This window comes from Schistocerca gregaria, chromosome 4, assembly GCF_023897955.1.
Source record: "Schistocerca gregaria isolate iqSchGreg1 chromosome 4, iqSchGreg1.2, whole genome shotgun sequence".
Taxonomy (NCBI): domain Eukaryota; kingdom Metazoa; phylum Arthropoda; class Insecta; order Orthoptera; family Acrididae; genus Schistocerca; species Schistocerca gregaria.
This window is the reverse complement of record NC_064923.1, coordinates 13226501-13232500: the sequence shown is the minus strand read 5'-3', so window position 1 is coordinate 13232500 and position 6000 is coordinate 13226501. Positions and strand designations below refer to the sequence as shown.

General features: G+C 46.0%; 4 non-coding genes across 4 annotated transcripts in view; all 4 read right to left on the bottom strand.

Annotated features, from left to right (window-relative positions):
* Positions 1-71, bottom strand: part of Trnat-cgu (transfer RNA threonine (anticodon CGU)) — a 72-nt gene extending 1 nt beyond the window's left edge. The window contains exon 1 of the tRNA in view: positions 1-71. This exon is cut by the window's left edge and continues 1 nt beyond it. This is a non-coding gene — a tRNA (tRNA-Thr).
* Positions 72-1499: 1428 nt separating this feature from the next.
* Trnat-agu (transfer RNA threonine (anticodon AGU)) lies at positions 1500-1571 on the bottom strand. The gene has a single exon. It is a non-coding gene; the product is annotated as a tRNA-Thr (tRNA).
* Positions 1572-3030: 1459 nt separating this feature from the next.
* Positions 3031-3102, bottom strand: Trnat-agu (transfer RNA threonine (anticodon AGU)). The gene has a single exon. It is a non-coding gene; the product is annotated as a tRNA-Thr (tRNA).
* Positions 3103-4531: 1429 nt separating this feature from the next.
* On the bottom strand, positions 4532-4603 carry Trnat-agu (transfer RNA threonine (anticodon AGU)). The gene has a single exon. It is a non-coding gene; the product is annotated as a tRNA-Thr (tRNA).
* Between the last annotated feature and the right edge of the window lie 1397 nt (positions 4604-6000).

The window sequence follows — 6000 nt, the reverse complement described above, 5'->3', positions numbered from 1 at the left end:
GCCTCCTGTGAGGATCGAACTCACGACCCCTGGGTTACGAGACCAGTGCTCTGCCACTGAGCTAAAGAGGCGCGGCCTAGCGGTACTTTTGCGTACTTCATCCTTACGGTCGTCTGGATCATCAGACTTCAGCTGACAACACTTCATATTACCGTCTAATATTTGCAGCTATGGCGACCCATTACTGCTTGGCTACACATCTGACACGTAAACGAAGTGCTCTCCAAATAACACCACTTGCATTTCAGAACATGTCTTTCACACATGTCTACAAAATCACCTTCACCTTCAAATACAGTTTCGAGCGACTGACGGAGACGTAGGCAAAGTTTAAAGTTGCTATTTCCATTACATCACGTTAATCAGAAGAACGGTAAGTTACATCTGCAGAGGAACAAAATTCCGTTCCTCCCCACGTGGGGCTCGAACCCACGACCCTGGGATTAAGAGCCTTATGTTCTACCGACTGAGCTAGCCGCGCTGCCTCGGTGAGTATATGCCGGTTAGCACGTCACACAGTACTCGTTTGGGTTGATTGGTCCCATACAGAACCTCCCCATGTTGCCTAATGTTTTCCTAACGTCACACTCGTCACGTAGTTCACTTTTATTTCATAATCATTTCTGAGAGGTAACAGAATTGCATGACAACCTGCAGAGCTAGTTTCGTCAAAATTAACACACATACTTGATGTGACTCATAAGCCGAACGAGTTACTTTCCGACGTAATTTTAGATGTGCAAGTGCCAGTCAAAAACACGCGGCGACGGCAATATGCAAACCAATTCGCTAGTTAACACCGGTCTTGTTGTGCGTGTTTTAAGCTGAAGAGCATCTCCAAGCAGAAAATGGTCAACAGCAACATTCACACGGTTTCGTACTGCTCAAGTGCTACACTAAAACGGTATGTTTCTTTTTCATATCTGGAAAAACACGACCGAGAGAGGAATCAAACACGCAATCTTCGGATACGAAGTCCGACGCCTTATCCATTAGGCCACACGGTCACTGACAAACAAGTGGAACTTATATACGACTCATCTCAAAACGCTCACACCACTGAGGAGTTGTGTTTTCGTTCTAGACAGACGCTGCCCCTTGCTCTTTCCCACCCATTTGATACATTCAACCTGCTACGAGACCTACCAAATATAGACTGGGAAACTAAACCACACACTTTGTGCATTCGGAAATGTAAGGCAGGGCGTCCCTCGCCGCATTTGCTACGATGTCCATTTGCTACTTCTGCAGAAGTGGCGACGACGACGACGACAACCGCGGAAGGCTCTGAGATATGTGAGAAATACATCTATAAAATATATTTCAGACTGTCCCATCCCACCTTATGCTGTACCGCTTTGGCAAATGCTTTATCTGCGCCATTCGCCTTAATCACATCTGAGAGTAATTCTTAATAAAACGCCTCTCGCTAATTGTTAGTCATCCCAGATACTGTTTGCTATAAGGCCACGACGCACAACTGATATCCAAAATTCGTCTGCCTCCTGTGAGGATCGAACTCAAGACCCCTGGTTTACTAGACCAGTGCTCCGCCACTGAGCTAAGGAGGCGCGGCCTAGCGGTACTTTTGCGTACTTCATCCTTACGGTCGTCTGGATCATCAGACTTCAGCTGACAACACTTCATATTACCGTCTAATATTTGCAGCTATGGCGACCCATTACTGCTTGCCTACACATCTGACACGTAAAGGAAGTGCTCTCCAAATAACACCACTTGCATTTCAGAACATGTCTTTCACACATGTCTACAAAATCACCTTCACCTTCAAATACAGTTTCCTTGCGACTGACGGAGACGTAGGCAAAGTTTAAAGTTGCTATTTCCATTACATCACGTTAATCAGAAAAACGGTAAGTTACATCTGCAGAGGAACAAAATTCCGTTCCTCCCCACGTGGGGCTCGAACCCACGACCCTGGGATTAAGAGCCTTATGTTCTACCGACTGAGCTAGCCGCGCTGCCTCGGTGAGTATATGCCGGTTAGCACGTCACACAGTACTCGTTTGGGTTGATTGGTCCCATACAGAACCACCCCATGTTGCCTAATGTTTTCCTAACGTCACACTCGTCACGTAGTTCACTTTTATTTCATAATCATTTCTGAGAGGTAACAGAATTGCATGACAACCTGCAGAGCTAGTTTCGTCAAAATTAACACACATACTTGATGTGACTCATAAGCCGAACGAGTTACTTTCCGACGTTATTTTAGATGTGCAAGTGCCAGTCAAAAACACGCGGCGACAGCAATATGCAAACCAATTCGCTAGTTAACACCGGTCTTGTTGTGCGTGTTTTAAGCTGAAGAGCATCTCCAAGCAGAAAATGGTCAACAGCAACATTCACACGGTTTCGTACTGCTCAAGTGCTACACTAAAACGGTATGTTTCTTTTTCAGATCTGGAAAAACACGACCGAGAGAGGAATCAAACACGCAATCTTCGGATACGAAGTCCGACGCCTTATCCATTAGGCCACACGGTCACTGACAAACAAGTGGAACTTATATACGACTCACCTCAAAACGCTCACACCACTGAGGAGTTGTGTTTTCGTTCTAGACAGACGCTGCCCCTTGCTCTTTCCCACCCATTTGATACATTCAACCTGCTACGAGACCTACCAAATATAGACTGGGAAACTAAACCACACACTTTGTGCATTCGGAAATGTAAGGCAGGGCGTCCCTCGCCGCATTTGCTACGATGTCCATTTGCTACTTCTGCAGAAGTGGCGGCGGCGGCGGCGACGACGACGACGACGACGACGACGACGACGACAACCGCGGAAGGCTCTGAGATATGTGAGAAATACATCTAAAAAATATATTTCAGACTGTCCCATCCCACCTTATGCTGTACCGCTTTGGCAAATGCTTTATCTGCGCCATTCGCCTTAATCACATCTGAGAGTAATTCTTAATAAAACGCCTCTCGCTAATTGTTAGTCATCCCAGATACTGTTTGCTATAAGGCCACGACCCGCAACTGATATCCAAAATTCGTCTGCCTCCTGTGAGGATCGAACTCAAGACCCCTGGTTTACTAGACCAGTGCTCCACCACTGAGCTAAGGAGGCGCGGCCTAGCGGTACTTTTGCGTACTTCATCCTTACGGTCGTCTGGATCATCAGACTTCAGCTGACAACACTTCATATTACCGTCTAATATTTGCAGCTATGGCGACCCATTACTGCTTGCCTACACATCTGACACGTAAAGGAAGTGCTCTCCAAATAACACCACTTGCATTTCAGAACATGTCTTTCACACATGTCTACAAAATCACCTTCACCTTCAAATACAGTTTCCTTGCGACTGACGGAGACGTAGGCAAAGTTTAAAGTTGCTATTTCCATTACATCACGTTAATCAGAAAAACGGTAAGTTACATCTGCAAAGGAACAAAATTCCGTTCCTCCCCACATGGGGCTCGAACCCACGACCCTGGGATTAAGAGCCTTATGTTCTACCGACTGAGCTAGCCGCGCTGCCTCGGTGAGTATATGCCGGTTAGCACGTCACACAGTACTCGTTTGGGTTGATTGGTCCCATACAGAACCACCCCATGTTGCCTAATGTTTTCCTAACGTCACACTCGTCACGTAGTTCACTTTTATTTCATAATCATTTCTGAGAGGTAACAGAATTGCATGACAACCTGCAGAGCTAGTTTCATCAAAATTAACACACATACTTGATGTGACTCATAAGCCGAACGAGTTACTTTCCGACGTTATTTTAGATGTGCAAGTGCCAGTCAAAAACACGCGGCGACAGCAATATGCAAACCAATTCGCTAGTTAACACCGGTCTTGTTGTGCGTGTTTTAAGCTGAAGAGCATCTCCAAGCAGAAAATGGTCAACAGCAACATTCACACGGTTTCGTACTGCTCAAGTGCTACACTAAAACGGTATGTTTCTTTTTCAGATCTGGAAAAACACGACCGAGAGAGGAATCAAACACGCAATCTTCGGATACGAAGTCCGACGCCTTATCCATTAGGCCACACGGTCACTGACAAACAAGTGGAACTTATATACGACTCATCTCAAAACGCTCACACCACTGAGGAGTTGTGTTTTCGTTCTAGACAGACGCTGCCCCTTGCTCTTTCCCACCCATTTGATACATTCAACCTGCTACGAGACCTACCAAATATAGACTGGGAAACTAAACCACACACTTTGTGCATTCGGAAATGTAAGGCAGGGCGTCCCTCGCCGCATTTGCTACGATGTCCATTTGCTACTTCTGCAGAAGTGGCGACGACGACGACGACAACCGCGGAAGGCTCTGAGATATGTGAGAAATACATCTATAAAATATATTTCAGACTGTCCCATCCCACCTTATGCTGTACCGCTTTGGCAAATGCTTTATCTGCGCCATTCGCCTTAATCACATCTGAGAGTAATTCTTAATAAAACGCCTCTCGCTAATTGTTAGTCATCCCAGATACTGTTTGCTATAAGGCCACGACGCACAACTGATATCCAAAATTCGTCTGCCTCCTGTGAGGATCGAACTCAAGACCCCTGGTTTACTAGACCAGTGCTCCGCCACTGAGCTAAGGAGGCGCGGCCTAGCGGTACTTTTGCGTACTTCATCCTTACGGTCGTCTGGATCATCAGACTTCAGCTGACAACACTTCATATTACCGTCTAATATTTGCAGCTATGGCGACCCATTACTGCTTGCCTACACATCTGACACGTAAAGGAAGTGCTCTCCAAATAACACCACTTGCATTTCAGAACATGTCTTTCACACATGTCTACAAAATCACCTTCACCTTCAAATACAGTTTCCTTGCGACTGACGGAGACGTAGGCAAAGTTTAAAGTTGCTATTTCCATTACATCACGTTAATCAGAAAAACGGTAAGTTACATCTGCAGAGGAACAAAATTCCGTTCCTCCCCACGTGGGGCTCGAACCCACGACCCTGGGATTAAGAGCCTTATGTTCTACCGACTGAGCTAGCCGCGCTGCCTCGGTGAGTATATGCCGGTTAGCACGTCACACAGTACTCGTTTGGGTTGATTGGTCCCATACAGAACCACCCCATGTTGCCTAATGTTTTCCTAACGTCACACTCGTCACGTAGTTCACTTTTATTTCATAATCATTTCTGAGAGGTAACAGAATTGCATGACAACCTGCAGAGCTAGTTTCGTCAAAATTAACACACATACTTGATGTGACTCATAAGCCGAACGAGTTACTTTCCGACGTTATTTTAGATGTGCAAGTGCCAGTCAAAAACACGCGGCGACAGCAATATGCAAACCAATTCGCTAGTTAACACCAGTCTTGTTGTGCGTGTTTTAAGCTGAAGAGCATCTCCAAGCAGAAAATGGTCAACAGCAACATTCACACGGTTTCGTACTGCTCAAGTGCTACACTAAAACGGTATGTTTCTTTTTCAGATCTGGAAAAACACGACCGAGAGAGGAATCAAACACGCAATCTTCGGATACGAAGTCCGACGCCTTATCCATTAGGCCACACGGTCACTGACAAACAAGTGGAACTTATATACGACTCATCTCAAAACGCTCACACCACTGAGGAGTTGTGTTTTCGTTCTACACAGACGCTGCCCCTTGCTCTTTCCCACCCATTTGATACATTCAACCTGCTACGAGACCTACCAAATATAGACTGGGAAACTAAACCACACACTTTGTGCATTCGGAAATGTAAGGCAGGGCGTCCCTCGCCGCATTTGCTACGATGTCCATTTGCTACTTCTGCAGAAGTGGCGGCGGCGGCGACGACGGCGACGACGACGACGACGACGACGACGACGACAACCGCGGAAGGCTCTGAGATATGTGAGAAATACATCTAAAAAATATATTTCAGACTGTCCCATCCCACCTTATGCTGTACCGCTTTGGCAAATGCTTTATCTGCGCCATTCGCCTTAATCACATCTGAGAGTAATTCTTAATAAAACGCCTCTCGCTAAT